This window comes from Poecilia reticulata, chromosome 20 (assembly GCF_904066995.2).
Source record: "Poecilia reticulata chromosome 20, P_reticulata-male-v2, whole genome shotgun sequence".
Classification (NCBI taxonomy): domain Eukaryota; kingdom Metazoa; phylum Chordata; class Actinopteri; order Cyprinodontiformes; family Poeciliidae; genus Poecilia; species Poecilia reticulata.
This window is the reverse complement of record NC_088849.1, coordinates 4,412,283-4,430,056: the sequence shown is the minus strand read 5'-3', so window position 1 is coordinate 4,430,056 and position 17,774 is coordinate 4,412,283. Positions and strand designations below refer to the sequence as shown.

At 41.6% G+C, this 17,774-nt stretch overlaps 1 long non-coding RNA gene across 1 annotated transcript; it reads left to right on the top strand.

The window, feature by feature from the left end:
- The first annotated feature begins 13,428 nt into the window (after positions 1-13,428).
- On the top strand, positions 13,429-16,365 carry LOC145549459 (uncharacterized). The gene is made up of 2 exons (XR_014085450.1): positions 13,429-15,171; positions 15,662-16,365. It is a non-coding gene; the product is annotated as an uncharacterized LOC145549459 (long non-coding RNA).
- Positions 16,366-17,774: the final 1,409 nt, after the last annotated feature.

Genomic DNA, 17,774 nt, shown 5'->3' with positions numbered 1-17,774 from the left:
GTCATCGTCTCATCGGATTTGCGGCCGTATGTCTTGGACACTCGGGTGAAGAGAGGTGCGGAGCTGTCCACTGACCACTACCTGGTGACGAGTTGGCTCCGGTGGTGGGGGAGGAAGCCGGTCAGACCTGGCAGGCCCAAACGTATAGTGAGGGTCTGCTGGGAACGTCTGGCGGAGTCCCCTGTGAGACGGAGCTTCAACTCTCATCTCCGGCAGAACTTCGAACACGTTCCGGGGAGGTGGGGGACATTGAGTCTGAGTGGACCATGTTCCGTACCTCCATTGCCGAGGCGGCCTATCGGAGCTGCGGCCGCAAGGTTGTTGGTGCCTGTCGCGGCGGCAACCCTCGAACCCGTTGGTGGACACCTTCGGTGAGGGATGCTGTCAAGCTGAAGAAGGAGTCCTACCGGGCCTTTTTGGCCTGTGGGACTCCAGAAGCAGCTGATGGGTACCGGCGGGCGAAACGGCATGCGGCTCGGGTTGTCGCTGAGGCAAAAACTCGGGCGTGGGAGGAGTTTGGAGAGGCCATGGAGACAGACTTCCGTACGGCTTCGAGGCGATTCTGGTCCACCATCCGGCGTCTCAGGAGGGGGAAGCAGTGCAGCACCAACACTGTTTATAGTGGGGATGGTGCGCTGCTGACCTCAACTCGGGACATTGTGGGCCGGTGGGCGGAATACTTCGAAGACCTCCTCAATCCCACCAACATGCCTTCTGTTGAGGAAGCTGAGCATGGGGACTCTGGGCTGGGCTCTCCAATCTCTGGGGACGAGGTCGCCGAGGTGGTCAAAAAGCTCCTCGGTGGCAGGGCCCCGGGGGTGGATGAGATCCGCCCGGAGTTCCTTAAGGCTCTGGATGTTGCGGGGTTGTGTTGGCTAACGCGACTCTGCAATATCGCATGGACATCGGGGGCAGTTCCCCTGGACTGGCAGACTGGGGTGGTGGTCCCCCTGTTTAAAAAGGGGGACCGGAGGGTGTGCTCCAATTACAGGGGGATCACACTCTTAAGCCTCCCTGGTAAGGTCTATTCAGGGGTCCTGGAGAGGAGGGTCCGTCGGATAGTCGAACCTCGGATTCAGGAAGAGCAGTGTGGTTTTCGTCCTGGTCGTGGAACACTGGACCAGCTCTACACCCTCAGCGGGGTCCTGGAGGGTGCATGGGAGTTCGCCCAACCAGTCTACATGTGTTTTGTGGACTTGGAGAAGGCGTTCGACCGTGTCCCTCGGGGGCCCTGTGGGGGGTACTCCGGGAGTATGGGGTACCGGGCCCTTTGATACGGGCTGTCAGGTCCCTGTATGACCGGTGTCAGAGTCTGGTCCGCATTGCCGGCAGTAAGTCGGGCTCGTTTCCGGTGAGAGTTGGACTCCGCCAAGGCTGCCCTTTGTCACCGATTCTGTTCATTACTTTTATGGACAGAATTTCTAGGCGCAGCCGAGGTGTTGAGGGGATCCGTTTTGGTGGCCTTAGGATCGCATCTCTGCTTTTTGCGGATGATGTGGTCCTGTTGGCTTCATCGGAACGTGATCTGCAGCTCTCACTGGAGCGGTTCGCAGCCGAGTGTGAAGCGGCCGGGATGAGGCTCAGTGCCTCCAAATCCGAGGCCATGGTCTTGAGCCGGAAAAGGGTAGAGTGCCTTCTCCGGGTCAGGGGGGTCGTCCTGCCTCAAGTGGAGGAGTTTAAGTATCTGGGGATCTTGTTCACGAATGAGGGAAGAAGGGAGCGGGAGATCGACAGGCGGATTGGGGCAGCGTCTACTGTGAAGCGGGCGCTGTACCGGTCCGTCGTGGTGAAGAGAGAGCTGAGCCAAAAAGCGAAGCTCTCGATTTACCGGTCGATCTACGTTCCCACCCTCATCTATGGTCATGAGCTTTGGGTCATGACCGAAAGAACGAGATCACGGGTACAAGCGGCCGAAATGGGTTTCCTCCGCAGGGTGGCTGGGCTCTCCCTTAGAGATAGGGTGAGAAGCTCGGTCATCCGGGAGGGACTCAGAGTAGAGCCGCTGCTCCTCCACGTCGAGAGGAGCCAGTTGAGGTGGCTCGGGCATCTGGTAAGGATGCCTCCTGGACGCCTCCCTGGTGAGGTGTTCCGGGCACGTCCCACCGGGAGGAGGCCTCGGGGAAGACCCAGGACACGCTGGAGGGATTACGTCTCTCGGCTGGCCTGGGAACGCCTTGGGATTCCCCCGGAGGAGCTGGAAGAAGTGGCTGGGGAGAGGGAAGTCTGGGCCTCCCTTCTGAAGCTGCTGCCCCCGCGACCCGACCCCGGATAAGCGGAAGAAAATGGATGGATGGATGGATGGATGGCCATTAATAAAACTTGTAATTTAAATCAAGATTACCAATTCAAGGCACCACAAGATTATCCATACCATCACATCTTCTGTTTTTATCTGAAAGCTACTGTAATCATGTCGGACAGCCTCCCACCCCCTTCTATCTGCAGTCACCCCCCCACTCTTTCTGTAATCTTATTCAGCACCTACCCTCCCACTCCTCCTCCCTGACAGTATCAAGCCCCGCCCCCTTAAAACCTTAGAAAAAACAAACTTGCTACACTAAACTTGCTACACTGGTAGTTCACAACTAAAATTACAGACAAAAATGATGAACAAACTACTGCTTTATTTTGCTAAGTTTGGCAAAATAAAGCAAGAGTGGGCAATATTGTGTTATTGTTGCTGAAAAGACACGACCAAAAATATTTTAGAAAAATTGATTATGGATTGCTGGTGTTCCTTTTAATCTGTCAAACCTGGAAGAAACTGTTTTCTTGACTATTGTTAAAATGATTCAGAAGAGGAATAGTTAAAAAAAACCTTTTGACTCGTTTATTTCCTCCCCTGCCCAGATTCATCGAAGTCGTCATAAAACCATAAAAAAACGCGGCAACACGTTTCTCCACGTCCAAAAGCATAACATTTTATTAGTCGAACAATTAATGATACCGACAGAACTCAAATAAAATCACAAACCAGCAATATTTACCTCACACAACAGACATCCGCACACCACGACAAAATATTACGAAGAAACATCTCACCTCTACGGATGTTTCTTCGGAGACCAGGTCACAAGGGAACTTCATGGCGATCTAAAGTTTAAAGTTCCGGGTCCCACACTTTAAATGGGAGGGCGTGTTTTCCCTTCGACGCTGTATTAAACTTAGGGGAGTGTCCTTATTTGAAACACCATTAATTTTACCTAATTATTGAAGATATGGTTAAGTTTTACAACTAGCTTATTTTAAATGTATCTTCTTAACACTATCTACGTCTGATGGACCTGTTGTCTACACAAATCACACTACTTTGCTTTCTACATTATAATGTTGCGTGTTTAGTTTATTGTTGAGCAGGTTAAAAAAAAAAGAAACTAAAATACTTAAACTTGACATGTTTTCCTCCCAAGCCAGACAGTTTGGACTCCTCTGGTTCAGGTGCTTTAATTACTTCTGTAACTGCAGTGCAAAGGCTGCATAAGACAAAGCAGAAAGCATGAAGTGGAGTTCTAAAACGGGCAATTATTTACAAAGAGCAACATTATGGAGCTGATGGTAACATTTAGAGCTCTGCAGCTGGCGTGAGAGTTGTGAAGAGAGATGCAGCTCAGCTCTCAAGTTCAGGTTATTTTAAGACATAAGAGATTTCAATTCCAAAGGAGTTAATAAATGAGAGGGAAGGGGCTGGATCCTGAGAAGAATGATTAGGGTTACATTAATTATCCTTTTTGTATTTTCAACAGCGTCAGGAGTAAGGTCTCGACTCACTTCTCTCCTGCCTCCTTGCAGATGTGGATCTCTTTCTGTCTGGTTTGAACATTCAGGACTTCTAAAGGAGCCTTGCCACATCCTATCCCTTCACCTTCCTGTGAAACACTGTGCAAACACCACAGCATGAATGATAATTAGATGACACTGGCAAACTTCAGTTGGATCATAGCTCGCCACTGAGAAACCGAAGGGTTAACAAATCTCTTCAAATATTTCCGGACAGAATATGTAGTGAAGATGTATCCATCATGAAATTCATTCTGTCATCCAGCTCATCTGTTTCTGTGATTCGTCTTCAAAGACGATGATGAAAGGTCTGGATAAAAGCAGCCATAAATAGAAACACTTTTGAGTCCCACTCTGTAGGGACTGTCAGATTTCTGCCAAAGACACTGATCAGGACCGCCAGGCAGACTGTGACGTACCATCCTTTTGCCCGGCAACCAGCAGCCTCAGCTGAAACCTCACACACAAAAAGGCACATGGTGTGTTTCTTCTGTGGCTAAGATGAAATCAGACTAAGCACACAGACTAAAACATCTAGTTGTTTTTACACAATTATTTTTATTTGAAACATGCCGGATTAATGAGAAGGAAGTCAGTAGTCAGTGTGTGTAAATTTATACACACACACACCTTTTAATAGATGTGTGTGTATATTAATTAAAATTAAAATGAACAAAGAAAGTGTCAGAAGGCTGTCAGTGCATTACAGAACATGTCTTTTGTATCCAAGGACAGAAGAACATTTATAAGACAGAGAACCAGCTTCTCAACAGGCTGCTCTGAAGGGTTCTGTAATGGCTCTGAAGGGTTCTGTAATGGTTCTGAAGGGTTCTGTAATGGTTCTGAAGGGTTCTGTAATGGTTCTGAAGGGTTCTGTAATGGCTCTGAAGGGTTCTGTAATGGTTCTGAAGGGTTCTGTAATGGCTCTGAAGGGTTCTGTAATGGTTCTGAAGGGTTCTGTAATGGCTCTGAAGGGTTCTGTAATGGTTCTGAAGGGTTCTGTAACTGTTCTTGTTGGTTGGTTTGACTCAGTGCAGCGAAAGCAAATGCCAGAAGCTGTAAATGTAACAAATGTAACAAAAGTTGCAACTTTAGTTCCTCATTGAATCAAGTGTACTGGACCATGACATGTGAAAACTCCCTAAAAGGTAATTCTACTAAATACAAATGAAATGTAAACCCTGCATTTGATATTGAAAACATATCCATAAAAATGTCTGTTAATACTTCGGTAATCTGAAATTACCAAAAACTAGGGAGGCACATGTAAAAAATAAACTGCAACAAATCTTTCAAGATTCAGAAAGTGCAATTAGTAATTCTAAATAGCATATAAAAATAATAGACCATGACATCGCCATAAGTACAAAGCATAGAATTGGATCATTGGTAGGCAATCCCAGGCCTTACGAGGCAGTGCCCTGCAGCTCTGGGATGTCTCCCTGGTCCGACACAATTCAAATAGCTGAATTACTGCAGTCAAGTTCTCCAAAGTCCTGCTAATGCCCTTGTTGACTCAGGTGTGTTGAAGTGGAGACGCATCTAAAAGTTGCAGGACACATTGACCCTCCAGGCCTAGCGTTGCCAACTCCTGAGTGGTATTATATTGGAGGGGTGCATTTCTACAAAAAACAAGACACTGAAATAAAAAAACTGTCTATAAACTGTATGTAAAGATCTGGTTTCTGTCATAACGGAAGGTAACCCTTTGACCCACATGTAAAACAGAGAACCGATAATCAGTAAAAGATGTTTTAATATTAAAGCACCAAAACAGTGCTTTAATATTAAAGTTGCCACTTCCCAGTTGGGGAAGCGGCAACTGGAGCGGTCTCACTGAGGATAATAGAATGAGCGGTGAGTTCAAGGTCTGTGGGACGTTAGAATTCTGAATGAATGGGAACTGTCTTGGCCAGGCGGCAGGGGAGCCGGGGTGAGTACTGGGATTTCTCGGGGTGGTTTCGGAGAGGAGGATCTAGCTGCAGAACCAGCTGGTGTCCGGAGAAATTCGGCGGGGCGGCGTTGGAGGTTGGACAGAATCTTCAGCTCACCGGGAGCAGTTCGAGGGAGGCAGCCAACAAAGGGTTCCAGATAGTTTAGTAAACTGCGGGGTGATGTGAGTGGAGGCCGGACACCGAAGGGTAAAATCCGACGGCGTCAAGAGGGGTGGAGTACACCAGGAACAGCCAGGAGCTCAGAGCTTCGAGTGGTTAGGACTACAACGTCACAAGGAGGTATTAGTGATGGGTCCGGCAACACCGATGCGTCGGCGCATGTGTCAAGCCCAGACCAAAACCCGTGTCGGTGCGCGTATCGGTTTCAGCAAGTCATGTGACCGATACAGGAACGCGCCAAACTGTGTTTATAAGGAAGCAAATCTGTCAATCAATCAATCAATCAATCAATCAATCAATCAATCAATCAATCAAATTTTATTTGTATAGCACATTTCAGCATCAAGGCATTTCAAAGTGCTTTACATAATTAAAATAAAAATGGCATGTGACATTAAATAAACGGTGAGAAAGAGATTTTAAAAAAAGATAAAAACATTAAAACCCGCACCCCTTAGGACTTCTGTTAAACAGCGTTTAACTGGGATTCTAACCCTCAGGGACTTTAGTCAAAAACACCGTTTGACAAGGACTCCAACCTCTAGGTTTTTAGTTGAAACTCCGTCAACTGGGACTCTAAACCCAATAGGACTTCAGTTAAACGTCGTCCAACTGGGACGTTTTCCGGGGGGCTTTACATCATTAAAACGTAGAAAAGAAATAAAAAGAAATTAAAAACATTAAAGACATAAAAACATGGAAGACAACAAAACCTGCACTCTAACCCTAATTTAACCATAAGCAACTCTAAACAGGTGGGTTTTAAGTTGAGATTTAAAGGCACCCAGTGTTTCAGCTGTTTTACAGTTTTCTGGAAGTTTGTTCCAAATCTGTGGTGCATAGAAGCTGAATGCTGCTTCTCCTCGTTTGGTTCTGGTTCTGGGGATGCAGAGCAGACCAGAACCAGAAGATCTGAGGGGTCTAGACGGTTGGCACAACAATAACAGATCTTTAAGGTATTGTGGTGCTAAACCGTTCAGTGATTTATAAACTAACAACAGTATTTTAAAGTCTATTCTCTGAGCTACAGGGAGCCAGTGTAGGGACTTTAAAACTGGTGTTATGTGCTCTATCTTCCTGGTTTTAGTCAGAACGCGAGCAGCAGCGTTCTGGATCAGCTGCAGCTGTTTGATGGATTTGTTTTTCAGACCTGTGAAGACGCCGTTGCAGTAATCAATGCGGCTAAAGATAAACGCATGGATGAGTTTCTCTAGATCGCGCTGAGACATAAGTCCTCTAATCCTGGAGATGTTCTTCAGGTGATTGAAGGCCGACTTTGTGACTGTCTTAATGTGGCTCTGAAGGTTCAGGTCAGAGTCCATCACTACTCCCAGGTTTCGGGCCTGATCGCTGGTTTTTAGTTGTAATAACTGAAGCTGTGCATTGATTCGGGTTCGCTCCTCTTTAGGTCCAAAGATAATAACTTCAGTTTTGTTCCTGTTCAGCTGGAGAAAGTTTTGGCACATCCACACATTGATCTGTTCTAAGCAACTATTCAGTGATTGGATGGGTTCAGAGTCACCTGGTGACATCGTGATGTAGAGCTGTGTGTCATCCGCATAATTGTGGTAGCTAATCCTATGTCCTGTTATAACCTTAGCCAGTGGGAGCATATAAATATTGAAAAGAAGGGGTCCTAGGAATCTGTCAAATGCATTTGCTAAACGAATTCTCGATCTTATACGGCACAGCGTCAACTAAGGAGCAGCTTCAAAGGAAAGGTTTCCGCAGTAGTGTGGGACCATTTTGATCTTGTATTGGAAAATAAATTTGTTTTCATTTTTGTTGTTTCATCTGGTTCTTCTACTTGATCTGAATCCAAATTCAGCTGAAATTGACTCTTAGTTTACCGTATGATTGGTAAAAACAGTCTCTGCGCTTCTTCTCTTCCTGAGTGCCAGTAACGTTACGGTACAGACTGGCCATTCAGGAGATGGAAACTGAAACTTTGAATGCCAGCTGGAAAAAAAAACTGGCCAGAGGCAGCGCAAAACCGGACCGGCCTGAGGCTCGCTTGACAATATCCATCACTCTGCCGTAGATACAGCTGTGAATCTCGCGGGGCAGGTTGGAGGAAACGCTTTAATGACATGAGTCCGGATCACATTAAGGCCCGATTAATGCACACGCACATCCGCTGATCTGTTCTTTGGTTTCAATGTAGAGTATTTAATTATGCTGTATAATAATTGTAAAAACTAAAGGTAACTACTTCACGGATTTCGCCTATCACCGGTTATTTTCAGAACGCAACCCCTAAGAAAAACAAGGGTTCGCTGTAAATGTAGTGTACTTAATTTTTTTCTACAGCAGGAGAAGTTTTGTCAATAAAACGTAACAGACTAAATTTCAAAATGTTGTAAAAACTTTTTTTAAAATAAACATTTGTGGAAAAAGAAACAGTCCATGCATCCTCATTCCAAACACATTCACTTAAAATTTCACTTTATGGTACATGTTCACATTATTTATTGACGGTATATCAAATATATTTAAAATTTAACTGAATATATGACATAATATATATAATCAATAAAATACAAAGACTTAAATCTTATTGTATAGACTAGGTCATCAAATCACTACGATGCCTGTGGGAATTTTTAATGTCCAGCAGGTGTCACTATTGAGTGACAGTATCGACACAGAATCGACACAGTTTTGCTTTGTGTCGAAATGATACATGGCGCCTCATCTACCCATCACTAGGCGGCATTCTGAAAACGGAGGAACACACCAAGAGTCACTGGAAGGTTAACAAGGAAATCAACAACGTTTACACTGATGGCCTGAAGTACCATTACTGGTTAACACTCTGGCAACGATTTGTTGGCTGACTCCACTCTTAAGCCCCTCGCAGATGAGACAATCTCCAACAGGTGTATAGAGTTCCAGCGTCGTCGGTCCCACTAGAGATCACCCACCAGGCGGCCCCTGGTGGAAGGAGTGAGAAGCAGCAGCAAAACAAACTCCGAGCACCCAGGATCACCACAGTTTCACCTGTAACTGACGCAGACCACATTGTGAGCTTGAAAACAGCTGGTAGAGCTCAAACCTCGTCCATGCAGCAGAACAGCTTTTAAATGTGTAGTGCACCAGTTTGTACTGTCCATACTAATTCACCTCACTCCCACTCAGCTACAGTAACTGTTGAATAACATCCTCAGTGGAATACTGTCTGACGCAAAGATATAAGCTATGTATATAGCTGGAACATCCGCCCACCCACCCACAGTTGTGTCCACTATATAGTGACTCAGCCACAGCAGTGCTAGAGCTCTCAGCTCTAAATAAAAATCAGAACATTCCTCAGTACATGCCTGATACTGAGGATACATGCGAAAAGTCAATGACAATGTCAAATTTATATATACTGCTCAAAAAAATAAAGGGAACACTTAAGTCTTTACTTAAGTGTTTAAGTGTTCCCTTTTTTTGAGCAGTGCATATACTGCACTTTAAAAACAGGTTTAAAACTGCACCAAAGGGTTCTACAAAAAACAATAATAAAATAAGTTGCCGAAAAGAAAATGAGAAATATTACAAAAAAAGTAGAAAATTAAACATTAATATTGGTTTTCGTATGTGTTATTTCCTGAGATTTAGACCTCTACTGCCTGACCTTAAGGTTAAAAAACAACTGTGATTCATATTAGGCTACTTATTAAAACCACTCTTATACTCATCAGTTCTTTTTTTCCATGTTTGTCACAGTGGAGCTTGGCTATAGGTCAGTAGTCAGATTTACCTATCTGTTTTTTTGGGGAAGAATATATGTAAAATATCTGAATGAAAAGGCAACTTGGGAAGTTGAAATGAGACCTGACACACTATTGGTTGGTGTTTGCAAAGCAGCCAATCCAGGAGCTCCATTCTAGTGCTTAAAGTTTATCACTTAATTGTACCTTGAATGTTAAAAGAAGTTGATTTGGGGGTAAGGGGGTTCATTCTTCTTCAGACAAATAATTTTACAGATATTCCAGACAATGAGAAGACAGATTCGTCTTCTGTTGTCCGTCCCTGTGCTTCCCTGCTGTTGTTTTTGGACCGAAGTGACTTCCAGTCAAATTATGTGCAGGTGTGCCCACACAGTCCTACTGCCAATGCTGAGTCAGCTCTGCTCCGGTGGCAACCTAATTCCTCAGCTCAGTCCTCTGTTGCAGACTGTGTTGCTTTTTGTTGCGTGCTCTTTTATGTCTTCAAGCCTTCTTCACCGCAAACTGATCAGGAAATATTTTCTGGAACATTCTTACAGTTTTTTGTGACAATAAATTGTCTCTTTTTAGACCAATAAAGCTCTTTGGAATAAACTCACATGGATCTGATCACTATGCAACGTTTCTTTAAAATAGACAAAGCATCTGTGTCACTACAAAATGTGTGACCTTACTGTTCACCAATCACAGTCTGGACTACTAAACCTGAAGAAACAGCATTAAAATCAGAAGCTCTTTTTTTTTCTATGACCCGTTTCTTTTCTGTCAGTGTTCTGTTTTTTTGGGTTGCTTGGTAACAATTACATTCTCAAAGAAGTTAAAAAGCACTACCTGTTTCCTCCCTAATTCAGCGCCAGAGCAGAGCAAGCAGAGCAGAGAGGAGATCAAACTGTCCCCACAGTGCAGTTGCTTTTGACTCCAGGGATTTCTGCACATGGACAGAGGCTTTACTCTGACTTTTTAATGTGATCTTGAATTTGTTCCTCAGTATTTTTTTTCTACTTCCACTGAGACACCAGCCTTCTCATTGCTATATAATCAACTGTGTGGAATGTGGCAAGAGACAAAAATGCAGGGTATGCTTTATAGGAAGCACTTGTCAAAGAGTTGAATTTTTTGCCTGCTCAATGCTCCTAAATGATGTGTAGGAACTTTTCTGTGTTAAAATGTGAATCCTGTACTGTTCAGTGGCTGTTTGTATTCATCACCCCTCAGTCCACCGTGTAGCAGCACATTCCACACACCTCACCTTGGAGATGATGTGTTCAGGTTGATGTTCTGTGTTTGTTTTTCCCCACATGGGGCAAAATGTTTCATTTTGTTCTCATTTGATCAGAACATGATCAAATGAGATCATGTTCTTGTCTCTTCGCAGTGGAGGATGATTGTTTTCATTGCATCAAACTATCACATTACATATGTTACTGCCAAATGTTAGCATTTAGCTGAAATTGCTAATGTAGTGGTATAGAAATATACATAATTCCACACAAATAGTTTCCAAGTGAGAAGTTCCGGTTCTTAAGGTGGGTGTGGTGTATATAAGGGAGCTGCGGCGTTCATTCAGGCATGTGTCTTTGTTCGCCCACTGTGTGGTTTGCGTCCGGTGGACTCTAGCAGCGGAAAGCAACAAATCGGTGGCTGGTGCACGTTGCGCTGATATTCTGGTGGTAGGTGTTCTGTCTCCCTGCACTTTAGCTGATCTTGGTCAGAAAATCTAAACTGAAGAGTGATCATAGGTAAAACGCCACTGCGCTGCGCTCCTTCTCTTCCTTGGTCTGCGAGTGTGTGCATGTTTGCACACACTCGCAGAGGTAAGAAATTAACACTCATCTAAGCTCCAGTTTCTTCTAGTTTTATTTAAAATGGTGACTAATTTTTTTATAGGTTCCCCACAGTTGAACCATTGCTGCTCTGTCTGCGTCCGTTTCCCGGATCTGTTCTGCTCCGATCTACTCTGCTTTGCTCTGAGTTCGTCTCCCGGACTTCTACAACACAATCGTTTTTAAAGTTGGACTGCAGCGGCATTATCCGCCTTCATCGAAGCGGTGTTTGGGGTGTGGCATCGGCGCACCCATTTCACCTCATGTTGTTATAGATTGTTATATTGGTTAACTGCTTCTCTTTTGTTGTTTTGCAGTTGCTGAGGTCCAGTGGCGGTGTTGGTGTGGTGACGGTGTCCTCCTCTTCTGTGTGCTGTGATTCTTGAGTTTGGGTTGTCTCACTGCGTCTGGTGTGTTAAAGGTTTTTTTGGTTTGCTGTGTTTGGCGGATGCCAACCCTATAACGCCCCTCCGGCCGGTAACCTCAGCTACTGCACTTCTATTTTCTTTGATTTTTCTTGATTTCTTTTGTTTCATTCTTAGAAGAAACTGGTTTTAAAAAGAACATTTTAAAAAGAATTTAATGTTTTTTTTTTATCATTTTGAAAAAAAAAAAAAAAACTAAGGTTAAACTATTAACACCACCTTGAAGATCTATATGGAACCACTGCTGCTCTGTCTCCGGAATGGCCAATCTGCACAAAAAGAAAAGGAAAAAAAAACAAAACAAACACAAATATTGAGAAACACAAATACTTGTCTCAGATGTTCATAAAGAGCAATATCCTGCCAACAATGCCAAAAATGTGGCGACACTAGATGGAAACTCAGATTTTGTGGAAGTTTAGTTTTAGTAAATTGCTCAACAACGCCACCCTGGGAATTTCACCCAGAGAATATTACCTCTTGTTTAAGGCACACAGGTTCAGTTATGCAGGGATTAAAACATCTGAGACAGTGTCAAAATGATAAAAAAACAATTATTAAATTCTTTTTAATCAAAGAATAAAAGTGCAGTAGCTGAGGTTACCGGCCGGAGAGTTGGCATCCGCCAAACACAGCAAACCAAAAAAAACCTTTAACACACCAGATTTGCATTTCTCACCTGGAAACTATTTGTGTGGAATTATGTATATTTCTATACCACTACACTAACATGCTATCACTTCTTGATGGCATGTGAGAGGGTCCAGACCCTCTGGATGAAGTGAAGTGTAGAACAATGGGCTGGTTTTTTACAATGTTACAATAATTCACAACTTTTTTTAAGTTATCCATCAAATCTAAAAAACAAAAACAAAACAAAAACATAGAAATTTGTGTTTATACCAAAAAGTGAATAGGTTCAATAAGGGTAGGATTACTTTTACAAGGAACTGTAGAACAATACTGGCTTATTGCCTGAACTTGCCATCATAGTTTAAGATTACAGTACAGAATGACAAAGAGCAAATAGTCTGTTTTCACATTCTGCTTTTGTAAATAACTTCTCCGGTTAGAAGATATTGTTTCCCTGCATAAAAAGACGTGGCGCGTTCATTGTAAAGTCGAGAGCGGAGGCAGCTGGAGTTGGGCGAGCTTGCTTACAAACCCTATTATTATTATTTCTTTCACTGTGGGCTTTAAGCGACAATCTGGAAGTGGAATCACAAATAGCACAAGTGGGAGAAAGAGAAGCAACACTCAAAAACAACTGTCTTGAAATAATTACCAAACTAGAAGTGCTATGGCAAATTTAGGAATCATTTCTCCCATCTTGAAATAAAAACAGACATCAAACCGGGCGCCATTTGCTGTGCCTCGCACTCAGTCTTATCTAAGGCTGCCTTATAAGAGACCACTTGGTGTGCATGTAATTAATTTCATTTTCCAAGCAGCAATAAACTTACTGTTGAAGAAAAATAAATCTGGAAGTCACTGTGATAAATACAAGTGGTGGAGGATGAAAAGTAAACTACGCCACTGCTGCATTTTTTTTATTTTTATTTTTACAGTTGCTCTACACTGCAAAAACTGAAATCTTAGTAAGATTAAATATCTTAAATTAAGGAGATTTTTCTTGTTTTCTTTCTGACAAGATAATTTTTCTCACCAAGAGGGATTTATGTTAGAATATTTTTCTTATTTTAAGTGTTTTTGTACTTAATTATCTCAGTAAGATATAAAAGCTTAATATTAAGAAAATATTACTTATTATGAGTAAATATGTGCTAGAATCTAGAATATCAATATTTACCAATCAAACTTCAAGTCTAGAACTTATTTTATATAAGTTAAAATTTCTTATTTCAAGCACATAAAGCGAAATCACATACTTAATGAAATGTCTTCAGATAATTAAAACAGACTATGTCCAAATGGAATCCTTTGTGTTATTGACAATGAAAAATAAAAACCCCTATGAACTTATACTCTTGTATAAGTTGGCAGAGTGTACTGGAAATTATAATTTAATATTTAAACGGTTGACATTTAACACAACAATTTCAGAGACAATATCAGTTTATATATCAAGATAATTCTTGGCATGTTTCCATCTGCTAAGGACCTTCTTAATCTGATCTTCTTGATGCAAGATGTGGGAGCTCTTACTGACATGTCATGAAATTTCTATTGATGTGTGATTTGAAATGGCTGGTATTCCACACAATGAGATTAGAATCAACAATATTGATTAGCTCAATGTCATGATAAATATTTTAACTTTTGGTTTATATTTCAAATTCTTACTTTATAAGTTATTAATATTAGTTTGAACAATATTTTATTGTTCAAACTAACAATAACAAGTAGTCCTTGTTTGATTTAATTATGACATCATACAATCCAAATGGGAAAGCGCCCAAAATGGCAGTGAGATAGTATTAATGTTCGATACAACAGATTTTCTTTCCGATCCGATACCGAGTAAAATTTAAGCTGGTATTGGCAATACAGATCCCATACTTTGTGCAAAGACAGTTAATTTGTTTCTTAATTAAATAAAAAATAAATGTAATCCATATCTTGGCTTCATAAAAAGAACACAATGTACTCTAATGCACTCATTTTAAACTCAGAAGTACATTGAGAACAATCTCGTTTACTATAAACTATTTTAATTCAGCTGAAATATACAAAACATGTGAAAATCGAGTTGCAAACTAAAAAAAAGAAAATTAGTAAAGTAATAACCCTACTAAATACATCCTTGTTTAATTATTAAAACTACTATAAAATGACAGCTGAAATAGCTCCATGTCACTTTTTTTTATAATCTGTCAACATGTTCATTTCTGAGTGAGTGAGCGTCAGCAGCACGCTGCGCTTGGGCATTACGTCCTTACACATTACATACTTACCAAGCGGAAGAAAAAGTAGTTCCCATTAACAACGTTTCATTTAGGCAAGATCTCAATAATTTAGTTACTTTTTAACGTACTCTAGTTAATCTACATTATCTAAAATTACTAAAGTGTTGAAAGTATTGATCCTTGGATCTGACAATAGATTTTAAAGAATTAAGTTCTGGTATCGGAAGAATCGATATTTCAGTATCAATCCGCACATCACTAACGGCAACGCCAGAGATCATTTAACTGCCCTGATTAACGGTTGATTCAGTTGCAACAGCCTAACTAAGCTTTTATCTACTGTACTTTTATAAGATTTTCTTTTGGCAAATTCTCTAATCTCGGTTGGACATGAATGACGATGGAGGACTTTTTTACGTGTATAGACCCTACAGCTGCTGTACTCAGAGGTAAGTTTAAAGTTGTCTGTCTTTCTAAGATAAGCTAACTGAAGCTAGTTAGCATGTCGTGAAATGCCAATTTTCATCCGCGGTTAAAGAGCCGTTCTTGTAAATATGAGCTTTGAACAGTTATTAACCACAATAGCTGTGGCTTAAAAATAATATCGACACGAGTTCTTGGTAGCTTCCATTTTTTAACATAGCTAAGGTGGCTTCTCATATAGCTTCTGATTCGGGAAATGGTTAAAGGGCAATTCCGCCTAGTATTTCACTAACTTTGAGGGTGTTTTATGTGCTGTAATTTAAAAACTTAAATGCAATGAGTCTACAAGGTTAGATATTCCACACTGTTACCAGAATATTTTAAACACTATTTTTGATTGGTGAATTTAAGTAGTCCTTGTTTGATTAAATTAAAATAACTTTCTTGTCATCTTGAATTCATGCAATATTGTAATGGAGCACATGAACTAAAATAAGACTTGTTTTATTTTTCAAGTAAACCAAACTGTTGCCATGGTGAAGCCTATGCCAGACACATCGTCAATCACGTATTGCACCATCTAAAAGAAACTTTGGGAATTGCAAGTGACGGCGTCCTTCACATTCTTGAGGTAAGAAATTTATGATACTGATTCATCATTACACTGATTAGTCCCTAAAACGTGGTTTGTTTTGTGATTGTTTTTCTGTCTGTGCTCCAATTAGCAGATGACCCAACAACTTCAAACAAGACCACTTTTCAGCTCTGCGGTGATCGTGAAACCAACTTTCTACTGGCCATTGGAACCATGCCTGCCCTGATCTTCTGAAAGGAGGACATCATAGCTACTACACTTTTCAGCATCCGTGTGTGGGGCCACTCCTCTCTGTGCTGCTGACAGACGTCTTGAGAACGGCGTCCGTAACTGAGGCAAGACTTCCACATATAAAAGGCTATGGCTGATAGGAAGAAGTTCATTGCGGAGGAAGCTCCTATTGTTGACATCTAATCCCAAGATTTTTTTTTTGCTTTGGACAATTTGGTTTGCTTGACTCTTAGGGCATCTTATGAGTGCGGCAGATGTGTCAGATCGATATTGTTCTGTCATTTTACAGGATTGTTTCAGAATCAGATGCCCATCCAGACTTTAAATTCTGACCAGTAGTCATGTTTTATTGTGTTTATGTGAAACTTAAATGTAATAAAGATGTTAAAAGTAATTGAACTTATGTCTTCATTTCAGCAAGCCAATAACATCTCTTGTTCCAGTATTCACAGGATCAATTTTTGGATGTTTGTCTTAGCATAAGAACCTTGAGTAAAGCTGTGACAAAATATATATTTTAATCCTATGCAACAATAAAAATAAACTAGATTTAAGTATATCACTGCAAAAAGTCCCCTTTCAAAAACAAGAAAAAAAGTACAAAAATAGGGTATAATTTTCTTAAAATAAGAAAAATTATCTGCCAACAGAACAAGAAAATTTATCTTGTCAAGATTTTCCAAAACAAGAAAAAATATCTAACCAAGATAAACCTACAAATATCTTAAAATTAGTGTATTTGTACTTAAAACAAGCCAATTTTACTAATACAAATAGAATATATGAGATTTATTTTCTTAATACATAGAACATTTTCCTTAAAATAAGAAAATTTTACGCTATTTCAAGAAATTCAGTGTCAAGTAACATTTTCTTTACTTGAGATAATTTTTCTTAAAATAAGATAATATATCTTACTCGTATAAGTAAAATTGGCTTGTTTTAAGTACAAATACACTAATTTTAAGATATTGTAGGTTTATCTTGGTTAGATATTTTTTCTTGTTTAGAAAATCTTGACAAGATAATTTTCTTGTTCTGTTGGCAGATAATTTTTCTTATTTTAAGAAAATTATACCCTATTTTTGTACTTTTTTTTCTTGTTTTTGAAAGGGGACTTTTGCAGTGTAGGAACTTATTTAAATTCAAGATTGAATCTGATTTTCAGTTAAAACCAAGCTTTTGGATAGGGTTACAAGTTCTCAGAGGGTTTTCTTTAAGGCATTTATTAACACTTTGCTGCTATTTAAGCTGAGCCAAAAAGCGAAGCTCTCGATTTACCGGTCGATCTACGTTCCCACCCTCATCTATGGTCATGAGCTTTGGGTCATGACCGAAAGAACGAGATCACGGGTACAAGCGGCCGAAATGGGTTTCCTCCGCAGGGTGGCTGGGCTCTCCCTTAGAGATAGGGTGAGAAGCTCGGTCATCCGGGAGGGACTCAGAGTAGAGCCGCTGCTCCTCCACGTCGAGAGGAGCCAGTTGAGGTGGCTCGGGCATCTGGTAAGGATGCCTCCTGGACGCCTCCCTGGTGAGGTGTTCCGGGCACGTCCCACCGGGAGGAGGCCTCGGGGAAGACCCAGGACACGCTGGAGGGATTACGTCTCTCGGCTGGGCTGGGAACGCCTTGGGATTCCCCCGGAGGAGCTGGAAGAAGTGGCTGGGGAGAGGGAAGTCTGGGCCTCCCTTCTGAAGCTGCTGCCCCCGCGACCCGACCCCGGATAAGCGGAAGAAAATGGATGGATGGATGGATGGATGGATGCTATTTAAGGCTTTAGAATAGTCAAAACTTAACAGAAAACA